General features: G+C 36.8%; 1 long non-coding RNA gene across 2 annotated transcripts in view; it reads left to right on the forward strand.

Moving 5' to 3' along the window:
* Positions 1 to 21,508, forward strand: part of LOC106010489 (uncharacterized) — a 129,749-nt gene that overhangs the window by 77,913 nt on the left and 30,328 nt on the right. Inside the window, exons 2-3 of one of the 2 annotated variants that reach the window (XR_001184273.3) lie at positions 5,038 to 5,218; positions 14,761 to 19,965. This is a non-coding gene — a long non-coding RNA (uncharacterized LOC106010489). Of the gene's footprint in view, positions 1 to 5,037; positions 5,219 to 14,760; positions 19,966 to 21,508 lie in introns of those variants that run through there. The other variant, XR_015439529.1, reaches the window with a different exon arrangement.

Raw genomic sequence — 21,508 nt, forward strand, 5'->3', positions numbered from 1 at the left:
TCAGTTCACCTTCTGTTCATGAATAATTTAGTTCTCAAACAGAAGTATTTGGCAAATTTTTCCTTCCATTTTTGAACTCTGCACCAGATAATGAACTAAACCACAGGCATCTTCACCAGAATCATGGAATGAATTAAGTTCCTGAACTGAATACCATTAATCAATGAGTCAAAGATAAAGTTTCAAGGGAAATTAGAAACTATGTAGAACAGAAGACCTAGCCAGAGCAGTTGAGAAAGAGAAAGAAAATAAAGGACACTCAAATTGAAAATAAGGAAATCAAAGTATCCCTCTGGACAGATGACATGATTGCATATTTAGAAAAATCTAAAGACTTCATTCAAAAATGTTAGAAATGATAAATGAATTCAGCAAAATTGCAGAATTCAAGATCATAATCAGTAGTATTTCTATACAACAATTGAAAAAAATAATAAGGCAAATTATAATTACAGATAGCTACAAAATATAAATTTAACCAATGAAATAAAAAAGCTCTACAATAAAAATTATAAAACACTAATAAAAATGGAAAAGAAAATGCAAAATATTGAAAAGTCTCCCATATTCATAGACTAGAAAATTGGTACCATTATTAAAATGTCCATACTATCCAAAGCAGTCTACAGATTCAATGCAACCCCATCAAAATACCAATGGCACTCTTCACGGAAAGAGAAAAAAAATCCTAAAATTCATATAGAACTACAAAAGTCACAAATATCCAGAACAATCCTGAGCAGAAACAGCAGAGTACTTGCATAACAACAGATACATAGACTAAAAGAACAAAATAGAGAACTCAGAAATAAATTCTTATTAATAGCCAACTGATTTTGATAAAGGTGCCAAGAACAAGCTTTGGAGAAAGGACAGTCTCAATAAATTGTGACAAAACTGGATATTCAACTGCAGAAGAATGAAACTAGACCCCTTACCACTCATCGTATTAAGAAATCAACTCAAGATTGATTGAAGACCTGAAACTATGAAGAAAATATAGGGAAATGCTTTAGAACATTGGTCTGGGCAAAGATATTTTTTGCACATTACTCTAAAAGTGTAGGAAGGCATAGCAAATATTGACAAATCAGATTACCTTAAACTAAAAAGCTTCTGCATAGTAAAGGAAGCAATCAACAGAGTTAAAAACAACTTAAAGAATGGGATAAAATACATACAAACTATTCATCCAAAAGAGGATTAATACCCTGAACATATAAAGAACACAACTCAACAGCAAAAATAACAATCTAATTTTAAAAAGGCAAATGATCTGAACAGACATTTTTCCAAAGATGTACAAATAGCCAATAAATATATGAAAACATGTTCAATGTTACCAATCATTAGGAAATATAAAGCAAAATAAAACAATTAAGAAAATACCATAAATCTCCCCCCAGTTAAAATGAATATTATAAAAATGACAAAAATAAATTCTGGTGAGAATACAAAGGGGAATTCTCATATATGGTCTATGAGAAAGTAAGTTAGTATGGCCATTAGGTCATTTGTAGAAATTTGGATAGTATTTCCATCACCTCAAATATTTATCACTTCTTTGTGTTAGGAACATTCAAAATCCTCTCTACTACCTATTTTGAAATATATTAAGAATTACCAGCCATAGTTGCCTTACTGTGTTGCAGAACATTAGAAATTATTCCTCTTTTCCTACCCAATTGCATCCTTCTACCTGTTAACCATCTTCTCTCTATCTTCCACATGACCTTTTAAGCCTCTAGTAACCACTCTTCTACTTTCTACTTCTATGAGATCACTGTTTTTACTTTTCACACATAGATGAGAATGTGTTGTTTTTCTTGTGCTTGATTTATTTCATTTAACATAATGTCCTCCAATCCAATCCATTTTGTCACAAATGATAGGATTTTTTTTTTATGGCTCAATGGTATTCCATTGTGTAGAATACATCTTTTAAATTCATTCACCCATTGATAGACACATAGACAGATTCCATATCTTGTCTATTGTGAATAGTGGCTGCCATAAACAAGGGCATGCAGATATCTCTTCAAACGTACTATTTCATTTCCTTTTAATACATACTCAATAACTGAATCACTGGATTATACGGTGGTTCTGTTTCTATGTTTTTCATAGTGGCTGTACTAATTTCAATTCCCCAAAGTATGAAAACTCCCTCGCTCTATATCCTCATGAGCATTTGTTACTTTTTTCTTTGATAAAATATCTTTTGATAAATAAAAAAACATGTAAAGATGGCTTAACTGGAAAATTCTACCAGATATTTAAAGAGGAAATAATGTCATTTGTACAAAATTTCTTGCAGAAACTAAAACAGAATATTTTCTGAGGAAAATATTATCCTTATATCCAAACCAAACAAATACATTACAATGAAAGAAAACTGCAGACTAGTATCCCTCATGAACTTAAGAGTAATTTTCAGTAAAATTTTAGCAGGGAAAATCTAGGATTATAAGAGCAGAATGATAAGTCTTGATTGAATAGTGCTTTTCCCCCAACTATGTAAAACTGATTTAACATTAGAAAAATCAATCAATAGAATTCATTTAATTAACAGACTATTGAAACAAAATCAGACAATTATTTTCATATGGTGAGAAAAAACATCTGTAAAAATTCAACATCCATTCAAGGTAATATTCTCAACTGGCTAAGATCAGAACTGAAATTCCTTAATCTTGTGAAAGGTCAAAAACTTAACAGGAAGGGCCTGGGATATAGCTCAATGGTGCCATACCTGAGCGGTAAGTGGAAGGTCCTGAGCTCAATTCCTGATACTGGAGAAAAAAAAAATTAACAGGAAACATACCTAATGACAAAATCCTGAATGATTCCCATTTTTGATCGGGAGCAAAGCAAGGATGTCTTCACTTGTAATTCTTATCCACCATCATACTGGGAGTCCTGAGCAGTGCAATAAAGCAAGTAAGATGAGTAAAAGGCATACAACTATAAAGCAATAAAATAAAACGATTCCTTGTCGCAGGTGGCATGATAAAATATATGGAAAGGAATCTTCAAAAATGTTTCTAAGGCTAATACGTGAGTTTAGCAAATTCACAGGCTACAAGGCCAATACACAAATATTGATCATATTTTCATGTTCTAGTGAAGAACTATAAATAAAAATTAAAAGCAGTACTCTTAGAATTGATTCTAAATTTGTACAAAATCTCAATCCTGAAAGATGTAACATCCAAAAAAATCAAAGAACCAAATAAATGGAAACATGTTGAGCCATCTTTTCATTTGTCTGTCATTTGTATATCTCTGGTTAAATGTCTGTTCATTTTTTTTGCCCATTTTATAGCTGGATTATTTACTGTTAAATTTGGGGGCTTCTAGATATTATTCTATACTGATGTTAATTTTAGAGAACTAGAATAGGCAGTAAAATTTCAAAAAAGAACAAAGCTGGAAGACTCGTAGGACCTAATTTTTATATATATATTTCCATTGAGTTTATTGGTGCATTTTTGGTAAAGTCTCAGAAAGCAAGATAATGAGGTACTGATAAAAATATAGATGTACAGGAGCTGAAAGGGGGTTCAGAACTAGATTCACATAAATCTGGGCAGTTGACTTTACAACAGTATAAAAGTAAATTTAATTAAGAAATGGTAGTCTTTCCAATAAATGGTGCTTGACCGATTGGATATCAACTGGGTATATCAAAGGGTAGGGAGAACCTCAACCCACAAGTTCATACTCTGTTGAAAATCAAATCAAAATGTATCATGGTCCTAAAAGTAAAATGTAAAACTTGTAAAGTTTTAGGAAAAATAGAAGAAAATGTCTGAGATTCTGAGTTGGGTCAAGAGGTCTCAAGTACAGCACCAAAGCACAATACATAAAAGAAAAACAAAACATAAGTTGGCATTCATAAAAAATTGAAATCTTTTGCTCTATTGAAATACTTTTTAAGAGAGTGAAAAGCTACAGCTTGGAAGACAGGATTTGTGAATCACACATCTGATAAAGGACTTATATTCAGAATACACAAAGAATTCTCAAAACAACAATAAAAAAGAAATCTCAGCTTTAAAATGATCATAACAGTTGATTGGGTAATTCATCAAAAAAGATATACATATGGCCAAGAAACAGATAATAAAAAATTTAACAGAATTCATCATTAAAGAAATAAAAATTAAAATCACAGCAAGATAATGCTATGCAAATCAGAATTTCTTTAAAAATATCAAGTATTGAATTCTGTCAAATATGCTGAACAACTGGAATTCTTAGAGATTAGTTGTGAAAATAAGAAGTGGCATGATTTTTTTTAGAAAGCAGTGTGGCAGTTTCTTATAACAAACTTATGTTTGACTTAGATAGTTCCCAAATCCCTAGATGAATGCTTATCGCAACTTCGTTCATAATTGCCCAGTATTGGAGACCCAGATGTCCTTCTGCTAGAGAATGGATAAACAAGCTGAGCTGTGATCATACAATTCACTGCTACTCGGCAGTAAGAACCAACAAACTATTGATGGAAGCAATAAAGTAGATTAATCTGAAATGTGTTGTGATAAATAAGAAGCCTTACTCAAAGGCAACATGCAGTCCCATTACACCATGTTCTGGAGGGGACCAGGGAGCAAGTTAGTAGTTGCCAGGACTTCAGGGTGGGGCAGGAATGCACACAAGAGTGAGAATTGAGGAAGCTTTAACGGCGATGAAACTGATTTGTGCCTTTATTTCGGTGGTGGTGGATGTACAACTCTACGTGAAAAATTAATTTTATTGAATGTAAATTTTTTAACATTATTTTTAAAATGGCAACCTAAACAAACTTGCTGCCCTTAACCATTCTCTCTATCCTCCTTTTCTCACCAATTATGTGTAAGGAAAATGGGCAGGAGACAGAGGACTGAGGAAGTCAGCGTTATTGCCCAGTAGGGGGCGCTGCTGTGCTTGTGTTCTCCGGCAGGGTGCGCTATTGGGGAGATGTGCAGGTAGAAGGTAGAGGTCCTTATCACATTTGCTGTCTTTGCTGATGTGTTGTATGTCTTTAAATAGCCAGTGCTCCAGGATCCAGTCCCATATGGAGAAAAGATCTAGAGACAGACTTCAGTATGGAGAGAGGGCTCCTGCAGAATGCCCTGAACATCCTCTGCTTGGAATGATAAGGAGAAATGGATTTGCTGTGGGTATGACTCAGTTGCTTTTCTGCTTTCTGTCTGAAAGGAATGTCAGCAAGGTAAGAAGACATTGGAGCAAGAGGGTATGGGAACTGGTATTATGAAAGGGACTTTGAACAGGTAAAAGAATAGAATGATGATCTGATGGTGTGTGCCTTTCTACAACTAGCAATACAATGCTGGGACAGGTGACAAAAATGGATTAATCAGAATGAGAAGTACAGCTAAAGGAAGTGAAGGGGTTTAGTTTTCCACCTGTCTTAGTTCCTGTAAAACATTCACTCTGAAAGCAATTAAAATCCAAGTTTTGGATATTGAAAAGGAGGGTCGAGCAAGAGAAGAGATTTAGAATGGCTTAATTTTTATCATTATGCTATTTTTAAAAGCTTCAGGTAGGAAGGATTGCCTCTTTTCTCAGTCACAGTGATTCTAATTCCTTCTCATTTCTTTCTGCCTCTATCACAATGCCTGTAAGTGCCCTACAAAACAAAACAATAAAAAGTAAATAAACAGAATTCTGGGACACAAGATGTTCCAGTGCAGCTGCCCTTGTCTTACAATTCTATATTCTGCCTCTTATGTGTTAAATGGCATATATGATTAAAGTTTTAAAGCAGACTAGGTCTTTTAAATTGTCAAACAATTGAAAAGTATAGAATCTGTCCAAGATAAGCAACAGAGGGAGATTCAACAGAGAAGAGTCAAAGAGAATGCTTGGGGAAAAAAATAAATCCCTTTCACACTTGTGTCTAGCCAAGTTCAGGTTGTTCAATAGACCAGCTTTCTTGGTTTTGTATGAGTGCTTTTAGAATGTGGTAATCATGTCAGGTGAAAAGCACCCTTCCTTTCAATTGCTCTCTGGATTAAAAAAGCCAGTGCTTCAGGATCCAGTTCTAGATGAAGGAAGTGTTTCTTAGGGGAAGGGAGGTGATAAGGATGGTTCCACCCTGGGAACATTCTGGAGACAATATGCCAGGTATGTAAACTTGATTTACCTTTGACTTTAAGGACATAAGTCAACCTACTGTTGGTTTGTCCAGAAAATTCCAGTTTGAAAGCCAGAATTGAAGTGGTTTGAGTGACGATAATATCCCAGGACTGATATCTCTGGTTGTACCCTGCTTTGCATAGTTCCCAGGAGTATGTAAGGTAAGAATTAGAAGAACACAAACACTTAGAGTAAAAAGGTGAATGAACTATCCACAGTGATATACTGGTAATATTAGTTCTGAGATTCTTACTTTAAAAACCATGCCCTTTGCATTACTCTACAGAGTAACACAAAACCCTGTATCATCTTTATCAATCTACTTAAAAACCACAAAATTTTTCCTTTCACACACTATTACCTCTTATCTAGCTCTCTGTTTTCTTTCACCAAATTTATTGTCACAAGGTCACTGAAGTTTTTAAGACCTTTTTAAAGATTTAGATATGAAAGTTTCACCAGGTGTCAAGTGTAGGGACAGTTTGCTGTTTGCTCAGCTGAGCAGCAAGTAGGAGTTGTGCATTTGTGGAAATTCTTATGTTAAATCTCAGAATTACACTGAGGCTATGATGCTTGGGGTGGAGAGCCCTACAAAGAGGGAGACATTCATCCCTATTGCTATTGCTTAACACACCAAAAGCTGTATTGACTGGATTCCTAATGAAGAGTAGAAGATGAAGATTACACCCCAAAGTGAAAGAGGTCCCCTTTCTGATCCATGTAAAATGGTGATATACTATGTAGCAGCTTACCTGGTCCTAGTGCTTGGACCAAGGAGTCCCAAATGATGATTTGGAAAAGCAGATGTTGCAACTCAAAGGCACTGAAACTTTAGGAACCTAGCTGAAGGTGTTTGGTGTGATTGAATGTTCCTCTGCCATTATTCTTGGTGGCAATTATTAGAGAGCTATTTATGAAGATCAAGGCACATTTGGTGAATATTACATGAAAGCCAGATTTTGTTGAACATGTATAGAGGAAAGATAGAAAAATGTTTAACTCTACTCTCTGTCTTTTGGAATCCTTGACTTCTCTGTACTCTCCTTCTGAGCATGATATTCAGTGAGTATGCTAGAAATTTCATATGTGCCCAGAACCATATATATTATCTAAATTAATACTCATAACAAACAAAGGAATTTTGGTCACTGTTTTACAAGTGAGATTTAAATGTGTGGATTGGGTTGTAGGCCAGAAAGTGATAGAGCTGAGATTCAAATCTATATCTGGAACACAAAGGTTTGACATTTACTGATGTGTAACACTGTCCCTCCCAGGAAACATGGCCTGGAATGGCTCCCATGCTCTTCCTCTAGGTCTCTATCTTTTTGTTCTCCAGAGAGCATTCTCCTATTTGCACCAGAAAACACTTAATGAGGAACGATTAAAGGTATAAGTTTGTTCTCATCTAAACCATCTCATTATTTCCTCCTTTTACTTCATGCACAGAGCATTTATGTGCTATAAAAGAGCCCTATACAAGTAGAACAATGAAATATTTCAGTTAAAATGGTCTTTAGTCACAGCCACAAACAATAACTAGCATTACTAAAACCATTTCACCAGAGTAACGAATAATGTGCCTAACTCATATTGGCTAAATGTTTCCTTTCTTCATTTTCACAGAAATAATTAAGGTAGACAACCTTTTTCCACTCTGTAAAGAACACAGGGGCTCAAAGAGGTCAAAAAACAGGAAGCTCTGGCCCAGAGGAAGGGGCTTCCAGACCGCCTTTCCACTGCTCCCAGCCCAGAGGCGGTGAGCCAGTTGGGTGCCAACAGCACCCCCCACCACCACCACCTTCGAAATAAGAAGACACATAAACAGGTCTTAAAAACAGACTTCCAGATCACCTACAGCAACCCCAAAGGGAAGGGAGATGGAATACTCTGATACTCAACCACCTGGACTCCCTGAACTGGCCAAAAAAGAGGATCTGGAAAAAATGAAATCAGAAATAATTTCTCACAAAGGAGCAGAGATTGTGTGCACAGTGCAAGACATGATTAATAAACCTAGAGAAGACACAGATTAAAAAAATAGAGGAGCTGAGGAATATGATGGAATCCCAACATAGGAAACAAATGGAATCTATAAAACAGATGCAAACAGATTTACACATTACAAACTCCACTGAAAGTCTACACAGCAGAATGAGCCAATGTGAGGACAGAATTTCACATATAGAAGATAAGATTGCCATTAGTGTCCAGGAAAAGAAAAATTGCTTCAAAATTGTAAGGGACCATGAGAAATTGATCCAGCAGCTGCTAGATGATGCAAAGAAGAATAACATAGGACTGATTGGAGTCAATAAAGAAGCAGGAGAGTGTGCAGATGACATAAAAAAACAAACTGTTCACAGAAATAAAGGCAGAAAGCATCCCAAGCAGGGGAAAAGAACTTGACATAGAGATAAGTGAGGCATATAGGACTTCAACTAGCCTTGATAAAAAAAAAATCTACACCTAGGCATATAATCGTTAAGATTCCAGAAACCCAACAGAAGAACAAAATTCTACAATCAAAGAAAAGAAACAAATCACATACAAAGGAAAGCCCATCAGAATCACAGCAGACTTCTCAATGCAAATCCTCAAGGCAAGAAGAGCTTGGAGTGATGCATTCAAAGCCCTAAAGAAAAATAGCCTCCAGCCCAGATTGATATATCCTGCAAAACTATCTTTCAAAATTGATGAAGAAATAAGGAACTTTCATGACAAAGAGCACTTCAGGAACTTCATGAATACCAAACCAGCACTCCAAAAAATTTAGACAATATCCTAGGAAAAGGCAATGAGGATCACAACTCCAGGAAGCACAGCAGAATGAATCCATTAGGCATGACAAGAAATTAAATGTAAAGGGGGAGAATCCAACAAAAAGAAAAAGTCATGACAATGATAAGTTAATATGTATCAGTTATAACCATCGATGTTAATGGTCTCAATTCACCAATCAAAAGAAATAGACTGGCAGAATGGGTCAAGAAGCAAGATCCACCAATATGTTGCATAGAAGAAACACACTTAATTCAAAAAGAAACTCATAGGCTGAAAGTTAAAGGGTGGAAAACAAGACTCCATGCAACAGGAACCTGAAAAAAAACAAGAGTAGGTATCTTTTTTGTAGATCAAGTGGATTTCAAACCAACACTAATTAAGAGAGACAAAGAAGGATACTCCATCCTTGTAAAGGGAACAATCAAAGAGGAAGAGATGACAATCATAAATATCTATGCACCAAACACTAGTGTACCCAAATATAAAACTAACAGACATGAAAAATCAAATAAGCACTAATACAATAGTAGTAGGGTACCTCAATACCCCACTCTCACAAATAGATAGATCAACTAGACAAAAAATAAACAATGAAATGCTAGAACTCAAACTCTTGAACTTCACAGATATTTACAGAGTGTTCCACCCCACAAAATCAGAATACACATTCTTCTCAGCTGCACATGGGTCATTCTCCAAAATAGACCACATACTCACACATAGAACATGTTTAAGTAAATGGAAAGGAATTGAAGTTATTCCCTATATATTATCAGGCCATAGTGTGATGAAATTGGAGATCAATAGCAAAAGAAACTGTAACAATTTCATAAACACATGGAAATTGAACAAAACTTCTGAATGACCAATGGGTCACAGAGAAAATTAAAGAAGAAATCAGATAGTTCCTACAATTCAATGACAATGGCAATACAACATATCAGAATTCATGAGACACAATGAAAGCAGTCATATGAGGGAAATTCATAGCAGTGAAGTTTCATATTAGGAAAGCAGAGCGAGCCCAATTAAACTGATTCTGAACCTTAAACTTCTAGAAAAAGAAGAGCAGGACAAACCTAAAGCTCATACAAGGAAGGAAATTATAAAGATCAGAGCAGAAATCAATGCAATGGAGACTAAAAGAATGATACAAAAAAATTAATGAAGCCAAGACTTGGTTCTTTGAAAGAATAAATAAATTGACAAACCCTTAGCCAAACTTATCAAAAAAAGGAAAGAAAAGGCCAAAATCCATGCAAATAGGACTGAAAAGCATGAAGTTATTACACACCTAGCATAAATCCAGATCATCAATACCTACTTTGAGAACCTGTATGCCAATAAGATGGAAAACACAGAAGAAATGGACAGATTCCTAGATATGTATGAATTACCAAAGTTGAATGAAGAAAACCTAAAAATTATGATCAACCCTACATTTATCAATGAAATTAAAAACATAATTAAAAACTTACCAACTAAGAAAAGTCCAGAGCTAATGGCTCCACCACTGAATTCTACAAGACATTTAGAGAGGAACTACTGCCCCTACTGTTTAAACTCTTTAATGAAATGGAAAAGGAAGCAATACTCCCGAATTCATTCCTGGAAGCAAACATCACCTTGATCCTCAAAGCAGAGAAAGACCCAACCAAAAAAGAGAACTATAGGCCAATCTCATTAATGAACATAGATGCAAAAATTCCTAATAAGATACTGGCAAATAGAATGCAGAAGATCATCAAGAAGATCATACACTCTGACCAAGCAGGATTCATCCCAGGGATGCAGGGATGGTTCAACATATGCAAATCAATAAATGTAATACAATGTATCAATAGAGCCAAGGACAAAATCCATATGATTATCTCCACAAATGGAGAAAAAGCATTTGACAAAAATCCAAGATGCATTTATGAAAAAAACTCTACACAAAATTGGAATAGACGGTCTCTACCTTAATCTGATAAAAGCCATCTATAAAAAGCCAACAGTCAATATCAAGCTAAATGGTCAAAAACTGAAAACTTTCACATTAAATTTAGGAACAAAATAAAGATGTCCACTATCGCCACTCCTGTTCAATATAGTTTTGGAAACAGCCACAGCAATTAGACAAGAGAACGAAATAAAAGGAATAAAGATAGGAAATGAAGAAGTCAAGTTGTCATTTTTTGTAGATGACATGATACTCTATATAGAAGACCCTAAGAACTCCACCAAAACTCTTCTAGACTTAATAACCAAATTCAGTAAAGTAGATGGATATAAGGTCAATACACAAAAATCAATAGCTTTCCTCTTCATGAACAACAGACTCAATGAGAGAGAAAGATGGTAAACAATTCCTTTCACAATAGCATCCAAGAAACTGAAGTGCCTAGGAATCAACCTAACAAAAGAAATCAAAGACCTCTTCTCTGAAAACCATAGCATTCTGAAAAGAGAGATTGAAGATGATATCAGAAAATGGAAAGACATCCCCCTGCTCCCATGTAGTAAGAATCAAAATAGTGAAAATGGCCATACTTCCAAAACTGCTATATAGATTCAATTCAATCCCAATTGATATCCCAGCATCATGCTTCACGTACCTTGAGAAAACAATCCAAAAATTCATTTGGAACAAGAAGAGACCTAGAAGAGCAAAAGCAATTCTAGTCAACAGAGACATGGTAGGGGGTATCACAATCCCCAACTTGAAACCATACTACAAAGCTACTGTGATAAAAACTGCATGGTACTGGCAAAGAAACAGACCTGAGGACCAGTGGAACAGACTAGAAGATGCAGAAACAACTCCAGAAACACTCAGTCACTTCATCTTTGACAAAGGAGACAAACACCCTCACTGCAGGAAAGATAGCCTCTTTAATAAGTGGTGCTGGAAAAATTGGGTTTCAACTTGCCAAAGATTAAAACTAGACCTATATCTCTCACCATGCACTAAAGTAAAATCAAAATGGATTAAAGATCTAAATGTTAAAACAGAAACACCAAACCAGCTAGAACAGACATTAGGTAGGACTCTTGAAGACATTGGTGTAGGAAAAGATTTTATGAACAAAACCTCAGTTGCCCATGAATTAGCACAAACAATCAACAAGTGGGATCTCTTCTTATTACAAAGCTTCTGCACAGCAAGAGAAACCACCAACAGTGTGAAGAGACAACCCACGATGTAGGAAAAAGTTTTCACCTGCTGTTCCTCAGACAAAGTTCTATTATTTGGAATTCATAAAGAATTTAAAAGAATCAGACCTCCCAAATTTAAAGACCCAATCCAAAAATGGACATCTGAAATGAACAGACCTTTCTCAGACAAAGAAGTAGAAAGAGCAAATAAAATAAACATATGAAAAAATGTTCAATATCACTGGTCATTTGAGAAATGCAAATGAAAACAATGCTGAGATTCCACCTCACACCAGAAAGAATGGCTGCTGTCATGAATTCAACCAATAAAAAATGCTTGAGGGGCTATGAGGAAAGAGGAACCCTGCTTCACTGCTGGTGGGAGTGTAGACTGGTGCAGCCAGTGTGGAAATCAGTATGGAGATACCTCAAAAAACTAGGACTGGAAGCCCCATTTGACCCAGCTATTCCCCTGCTGCAGATCTTCCCCAAAGAATTAAAAGAATCATACCACAATGATATATGTGCACCCATGTTCATAGCAGCATGATGTGTTATAGCTAAAACTTGGAAGCAGCCCAAATGCCCATCAACTGGAGACTGGATAAAGAAAATGTGGGTTTTTTTTTTTTTTTAATAAAATGGAGTATTACTCAGCCATAAAAAATGAGAAATTAGAGACATTTATAGCTAAATGGATGCACATTGAGGCAATACTCTTAAGTTAAATAAACAAGACACACATGTGTAAATACCAAATAGTTTCTCTAGTGTGAGAAACTGAAAGTGTAAATGAGGACTAATAGGTTTAATAGATAATGTGAAATAGGAAGAAAAGTGGCAAAGGGGAAGGGGAAGTGGGAGGGGTAGAGAAAGGAAAGAAGGGAATGGAATTAATATGATAAAAGGAAAAAATGGAAACAAAGTCTTTGTAAATGGGGAGGGATGGAGGGGTTGAAGGGAGGGCAGGGAAAGGGGAAAAAATAAGAACCAAGAGACATTATGTAAAGGTGTAAATTTCCAATGATGAATGTCATTATATTGTATACCTAAAATGTACCAAAAAATAAATTTTTTTTAAAAAACAGGAAGTTTCTAATTCATTTACTTCTAAATTCTAATTCCCTGTCAATCAATGAAAATCTGTTCAGTAGCTTAACACTCTACAAGACATTCTAGCCATATGTTAAGCCTTGGTTACCATTCGCTAATAAAGATTTTGATGGTGTTGAGGCTATTTTGTACACAATCAGTTGGCCACTTTTAGCAGGAAATTGTAATTTTTGTATAGTTTTACTTCATAGTCACCTCTGCCTTCAGAGGAAACTGAATGTCTTTTCAAAATCCTTCTTTCACCTGAAGAACAGCCCTTGTAATAGATCTCCTCCCCTGTTATCATCAAAGCACTGAGCTCCATCTAATGCAAGTTTCCCATTTTATCTACTCATTCAGTAAATATTTACTGACAATCTATCATGTGTCAGGCACTCTGTTAAGGGATGGTAATGTAAAGATGAGCAAAACAAACATGGACATAATGATTTATAGGAGAGATGGACAATTGAATCTTCAAAAATGCTCTGTGATTGGTTTGCTTTTTTCTTGCCAGCTGAGTGCATCATCCTCTACTTCCTAAGTGACCTGAAGACAATGGAGAAATGATGCTTATTGTCTTTCATAGAGACTTGGACTGTTCTATGGCAATAGTTGACCAATACAGTGTTCTTGACAGTTTTAAAGAGTTGATTTGCACAAACAGTGACCCAGGAAAATAAATGACAAAAGACCTACTTCTCTTGTCTCCTTTTGCTATCCTTACAGAACTAAAAACCAAAGAAAGACTTTTAATGTAGCTTGTGTACATGAATTACCTTGGGCAGAGGATTGAGAGGTGGGGTGTAGATCTGGGGATGTCTCTCTCAGAGACCTAAAAGCTGAGTAAGAGTTAACTAGTAAGAAGGGCAACCTGTAGCTAAGGCAAAAATATAGCATGTGCAAAGAGCCTTGGAGGGAGACAGCTGGGTATCTCTGAAAAACAGAGAGGCCAATATGGCAGGAAGGTGGGGAACAAAGGGAACTGGTCAATAATGAGAGAGAAAAGGTAGACAAGGGCCTGTGTTGTGACTCCTTATAGGTCATGTAAATTATTTTACTCCATAAATTAAGAAAGTTTTTCAGCAAGGACAGTGGCCAAGATATTTTTATTTGTGTTTTTAAAAAGGCAGTTCTAGCTGCTGGGCCAATAATAGATGGGAAGTGAGATGAGAGATTATGGGGTGGCAGGTTAGGAAGTCATTATAGTTTCTATTCTTAAATATTGAATTGTTGCTGCGGAGCCAAGTGACTGCTCCAGCTACCTGCAGCTTGAAGGTATTATGAATGCGTGGGGAGGGGCAGTTAGGCAAAAAATCAGCATAGAAATAATAATTGTTTCAAATGCCGGCAGAAATGTGGCCTGAAAGAGGAAAAGGGGGGAAACAGTCTTTTCCAGTGGGAGAGACCTGAGTCAGCAAATAGTTTCCCAGCAAGTCACCAAGTGATTAAGGAGGGCTGCTCTGCTTCAGAGGAACGCACCTGTCCACAGGGGCCTGAAAGTGATGACGCAGAGCCTCTGAAGTTCTGCCACTCGCCTTCCTTCCTGGGCTTGGTTGAAGGATGCTTTTCATTTGCTTTTTCTGTTTGGCTCCCCAGGAATAAGCAGAGCAGAGGGAAGTTTCCAGGAGCTCCAGTTAAAAAATTCAAGACACATTCCTTCTCTGGCCTCCATCCTCCGCTGCTGCCATTGCCGCCGCCGCCGCCGCCGCCGTTCTCTCGTTGCTCCTTGATGGCCTGGTCACGAGAAAAATCTGCAGGGCCTCTGGGACCTTCACAGCGTCTGCTTAGCAATCACTCCTGAGCTTTCCAGTAATTGACTGGCAACAGGAGGGAGAACAGAAACTGGGAAACTGGCAGTTTCTCCGATTCCTCCTTCCCCTCCTGCCTCTCTCTGCGTTTATCTCTGTCCACCTTCTCTGTGTTCGCCCCCTGGCCACCCCCTCCTCCTGCTCTATTTGCCTTTCAAGTAATAATCCATTTCTCTCCAGTTTCCTGAATGTGATAATCTCTGTCAGACTCAAGAGACAATCAAGTTAATGAAATTCCTGTCAATAAAAAGAGGACATTTATTAAATGGAAATTATGTTTAAAGATGGCAGAGAACATCACTTAAGGCTAAGGCTGAGAAGAATTAAGAAATTATTCTGGGGAATGTTTTGTTTGGGAGGATTTGTATGAAGCAGCAGGCAGAGACTCTGCTTGGTGGAGCAGGGGGAAGTTTAGGCTGGATACTGCTTATGCTACAGGTCGGGGTAAGGGTGTGACCTTAGAAAGATGACTTAATCTCTCTCTACCTCCATTTCTTCATACACAAAGTGGGAATATTTATAATACCTTATAAAGTTGCCATATAACTGGAATGATTTACATTACATACTCAACACAATGGCCAGCATACAGCAAGCATATTCAAAACGTTTGCTTGTGCCATTGGCCTAAAACGAGGTCAGTGCAAATATAATTAATGTCATTTCACAAATTATAAGATTAATGAGGCTCCTTTCAGAAAGGGAAACAAAATGAGAATTCAGTTCTTGTTTAGATTATACGTTCAAAAGAAAAATGAGAGTAATGTAGAAGCCACAGATTAGAATGTAAATGCTTTAATGATTTCACTTAATAGTTGAAAGGCTTGAAATAAAATAAAGTTGTTGTTGATGATGATGATGACATCAAATTTACTGAACTTAACATACAACCCCCTCCCCACCTCCACCAGAATGACTGATCATTCCATTTTCCTAGGAACCTCCTGAAAGGCTCTATAGAAACATAAAATGTGGCACATATTGGCTACTCCAGTCTGATTTCCAACACCAAGTAGAAATACTGCCTTTCAGAAATGATTTAGTTATTCTGGGAGTAGCTGAAAGACAGCAAAGGTGATAGGAATCTTTCAGAGCAGGCTGAGTCTTGCTCCTGATGTGTCTCCTGGGCCCATTACAGCGGTTGTACACAAGCCTGTTATATGGAGATTCAGCACTCAGAAGGTGGCATACGAATGACCATCAAAATACTAGGTGAACATGAACACAGGACAGCAGTGTGCTTAGCAGAATGTGCACACACACACACACACACACAATAATAATTGAACACACACTGTGTATAGTTGTAGCTAAAACTTATCTCATTTTATCTTCACAACAATCAGGATAATTACTTATCCCAAGTGTATAGAAAAGGAAACTGAGATGTATACATGCTAAATAGATTCTCATGCAACTCATAAATATTTGAGCCAACATTCAAACTCAAACTATCTCCAACATGGGTGTGCTTTATGAGTGATTATAAAATGAAAGGAAGATGGGTGAAATTTAAATGAAGTATTGTTGAAGTTATCTGGAAACACTAAAGTATGACTTTGGCAAAAGATAGAGATATATAGAATCTGTTTTCTGACATAAAAGTATTGTAACAGTATATTGGTTAGCTTTGGCTGCATGACAAAGCACATTGAAACTCAGTGACATTAATCCAGTGAGTATTTATTATTACTCATGCATTTGTAGCTCAGCTGATATTCTTCTGATCCTGGCTATATGAGAATGACAGTTCTACTCTGCACAAAGGCTCTAGGACTGGCTGGGGCAGTTTTGCTTCTGACTATGGTGGTGGGGATGGTTATGCTCCACAAGAATCCTGCCTTTTTCCTGGGAGCAGGAGACAGCTGGAGTATGCTCACACGATGATAGCAGAACTGCACCAGGGCTTGTGAAACATCTGGGCTGTTTACTTGGCCGCACTAGAATTCAAGAGGTGAAGGAACTTTGGTTATACAGTTAAGGCAAAATAAATGATGTACGACTTCGTGTGATTAAAGATGCATAACCACTGTGCATGGCATAGATTAAAATACTCATCACAAAGATTAAACTTTATGCAGCTACAAAATTGTAAAGAAGCCCACGTGAGATTGTGACCTCTATCTCAGAATTTTGAGCTGAAGTTTTCAGGGTTAGGATTTTGGAAGGAAAGTTAGACATTACATGGATGAAGGCAAGGACCAACTTAAAGCCACATCATTCTCAAGCTGTCCACAATACAAAGACATGAGTGACTCGTAGGAGAAGATGGTACCCTTGCTGGTGTGGGTGAGGAGCTGCTCACAAGGTGCAGGACAGAAAAGAGGATTTCCAGCAGGAGCTGGAGGAGCTACAGAGCTGCCTGGCTGGCTGCTGCCCTGAGCCGACAAGGAGAACCAGCCAGGCCAGTCAGAAGGAATGTGCATAGCTGCAGTGGTGGGGCCCTCCACCTAGCTTCAGAACAAAAAAATGGCTGCTGCATGTTCCTACTCCAAAGCCTGCATATATTTCCCTTGTAACAAACTTGATCCAGAACCAGAGAAAAACATTTTGGGAAATGTAGTTCCAGTTTAGTTGAGCTGACCCAACAAAGTTGCTACATATGAAAACAGCATATGAGCTGAAGGAGGAATAAAATATTTGGGCCAATAATGCAAATGACCACACACACAATAACTGTAGAGGAAATGAGTCAGTGTACAAGAGGGAGTCGCTACCAGTTCTTGCTTATTGAAACCCAAGGTCTCCAATGTCCATCAACTTGGTGAATCATGCTCCCTCTCTTTCTGAAGAAATTAATACTGTAAATATGGATTATAGTGGGACCATTAGACAGAATGGGGCAAGTCAGATGGTAAAAATGTAAGAAATAGAAATAGGCCCATAGGAATAAGATCATAGTGATCTCCGACAATTCGCATTATAGCTGCTATTTGTTTCAGAGGAAATAAAGACCACCTAGCGGAGAGCTGCATAAAAACAACTAGAGAAAGTGAGGCAGAAAAATCTTAAAAGATAAAGAAGCTGTAAACCATTGAGGAAAGAACATTATATTGGGGTCTGGAGCTGGGTGTACTATTTCTGATAGACCACAGCTCAGGATACAATCCTCAATAAATTGCATATCTCAATGTCCTTATCTGTGAGTGCAAGCATTGGACCAAATAAATCTCTCGCTACCTTCTGTGTAGAATGAAGCAAGTAAGTCCTTGGACGATATCATTGCTTTGCTCCACCTGACATGCCACCATGTCCCTCTGGCTTATGTTTGCAGCATGTGTTTAGGCTTCAAGGGAAGGATAAATGTTGATTTAAGGTCATGTAATCTGAATCAGTTACTCAAGTAATGTATTCTTCTAGGAGGTCTTCTGCAACTTTAGTTAGTACAACTTAGCTTATTCATGTCTTAGGCTTCTTTCTAAGTCACAGATGTGTGAATATATAAGCTCCACTCTGCTCCTTTGGAATAAATCACCTGTTCAAAACAAGGAATTTTGGTAATTCTTTCTTCCTGTATGTGGCAAGTATAAATCACATGACGGGGCAAGAAAAAGGATGGTTATATGGTGTTAGGAGTTGAAGCAACATGTTAGAGGGGGAAGGGGGAAATCTTTACAAAACAACAGTTTGATAGTGCAGAGTATAACACAAGGGATGTTGTATACCTCTCTAGCTGAAACAATTTTTTAGGTTGAAAGATTTTAAGAGTGGGGAACACATATGTAGCACGGCTTTGAATTAAGGATTAAGAACTAAAGAATCTATATATACTTAATTAACTCCTATCCTGAAGAGCCACCATAGTATACAAATAAAATGAACAACGTGGGTCATACACCACCTATTGAGCAGAAGTGTTTCCAAATGACCCTGGGAGCTACTCTGGATTACCTGGGCAATGAGCACTAGGGTGCAAGATCCTCTTTCTCCCAGTAGAAAAAGTACAATCTAAAAGCAGTTTCATATAGGACTAAGACTTTTGATACTCTCAAGAGCCATTTCCTCCTCAGAATTAAAGAAGCTGGCTTTTGCACACAATTCTAGTAAACAGCTGGCATTCCAAATCCAGACTGCTTGACAATAAATATTCTTTATTCCTTTATACTCGCTATAATAATAGAAAATGGAAAGTCAAAAAGGGGGAAGGCTACTTCCTCTGAAAAAACACCCACATTGTATCTAGCAGATGTTTGGACTGTATCTGTCTAGGTTCTCCAGAAAACATACACTAAGACCCAGTTACAAGTGCAAGAAATTTGTTGGGGATGTGTCTGCTATGGTTTATGTCTAACCCTGCACCCACAGCTTCATGTGTTTAGAAGTGCAGCTTTTGAAAAGTGATTGAATTATGAAGGTGCTGTACTCATCAGGGTATTAATCCATTGATGGCTATTAATCCACAGTCAGCTACTGTGCTGTTAGGAGGTGGGGCTTGCCCTGAAAGGGTATATTACTGTCTCTAGCTCCCCCTGTATCTAGCTCCCCCTGTCTCTCTGGTTCTTGGCTCTTACAGAGTGAGCAGTTGTCCTCTGCAGTGCTCTTCCACCTTGCAGTTTCTGCATTGGAGCCAGCTAACCACGGACCAAGTCCAGAGGGAACTGTAAGCCAAATAAACTTTTCAGCCTTTAAGTTGTGGATGTTAAATATTGTATTTTGTTCCAGTGATAATAAAGTGACCAATACAATATCTGTGAAAAATAAGGGGAGACGAGGAAGAGGAGGAAGAGAAAGAGTTCAGACCACCCTGTGGCTATAACCCCTGTGTCAAGAGAGAAGAAGGGAAGGCAGATTTAGAAGAAGAAGCTCCAATTCTGCTGTCATTCTGAGATAGTATTGGCCAGTTCAATGTGGAAGGGTCAACATAAGAATGTTCACAGAGCAGTTCCATATTGGGCAAAAATGGACAAGCCCTCAGACCCATATGATACTCAGTGAGTGGCTAGAAGATGCTGGAGGAGAGTTTGCCTTAATCATTGTAGATCCTCAAGGCCCTATCAGCCTGCTACCTATACTCTTGCGGCAGGTCTCTCTTGAGGTGAGATCTAAAAGACAAACCCATGGGGTGCTTCCCTGATGCTGGTAAACCTTTCAGTGTAACATTGAAAGACTTAAGTACAATAGGCACTTCCATATTACTAATATTGCTCTTGTGAGTTTTCCTTTTCCTTAATAAAATCTATTCCTTAACCTTCACTATGAGATCTTGTAGAATTCTGTGCTTATGAAATTTCGTGCATGAATGGGTTCATATATTTAAAATAGCTTTTTATCTCCTTGTGTCACCTAACCACCTGCCCATTATTCTTTTCTTCATGTAGAGTGATCTTAGTTTCTCTGCAAGTTTCTTAGCATCCTCCAGCCTTCTGAGAATGGATTGTTTAGTAATTCATCTGACTGACTCTTTTAACTTAAATATTCCCTGTATAATTTAGGCAATGCTTGAAATTTAACATTGGAAACTAAGTCAAGAATAAAATGACCCATAAGAAAATTCAATTAAAAGCATATATCTGAAAATTAACTAAAATAAAGATGGCAATTAATGATAATATGTTACAAATTGATAATAAAGCAAAATAAATTGGAATAAAATACAAAATATATTCATAAATAACTAACAAAGGCTACAACCCCAAATGGCTGACAAATACGCAATAATATACCCAAATTCAAGTAGTCAGGAGGAAAAAAATAAGAGACATTCTTTCAGACCCATTAGACTGAGAAAATTACTAAAAGAATAATGGTAATTTAGAGTGGGAACCTGAATAACGTTTTTATCTATGCTTTTATGATGCAAAATGGAGTATTAACATGTTTTCTGAACATGCAGTCTGGAAATATCAATTTAAATAAAAATTACAATGTTCTTTTGACTTTGAAATTTTATTCCTGGGAACCTATCTCTAGAAATATAACACCAATATGTAAAAACATATTTATAAGGAGGTGTACTACAATGATATTTGCAGAGAGAAAAACTAGAACACAATATGAATGACCAAATATGAGAAAATTGATGTATCAATTATAGTAACCCATACCACTACTCGATACTATGTACTTATTTTCTTAAAAGTTTCAAGTTATACTAAATGCTTTTGAGGGGTATATATGAGATTTTTGAGTGTGATAAGCAAGACACAGAAAGGTAGAATTGTATTTTAATAAACTAGGACTGCTATGCATGTATGTGCGTATGTATGTGGGTGTATATATAGAGAAAAAAGCAGACAGAGATAAAGGAAGACAAAAGCACAGAGATATATTTCTCCATGCATATATTTACATATATATTAATTCAACAATACTTGGGTACATACAAAAAGAAAAAAATCCCACCCTAATCTATGATGTATTGACATGGCATGTAAGGAAGTGGACAGGGTATCAGGGGGAAGAAATAATAGAGGAGAGAAATATTTGGTAAGAAAAAAGCCAAAAGAAAAGCAGTAGATAAAGCTTGTACTGATGGAATAAATTTTAAAATTTAAATCCAAATAAATGGAGATAAATTCATGTTTATGAAAATAAAG

This window comes from Heterocephalus glaber, unplaced genomic scaffold (assembly GCF_053883595.1).
Source record: "Heterocephalus glaber isolate CG9 unplaced genomic scaffold, H.glaber_assembly_v1.0 deba00001472, whole genome shotgun sequence".
Classification (NCBI taxonomy): domain Eukaryota; kingdom Metazoa; phylum Chordata; class Mammalia; order Rodentia; family Bathyergidae; genus Heterocephalus; species Heterocephalus glaber.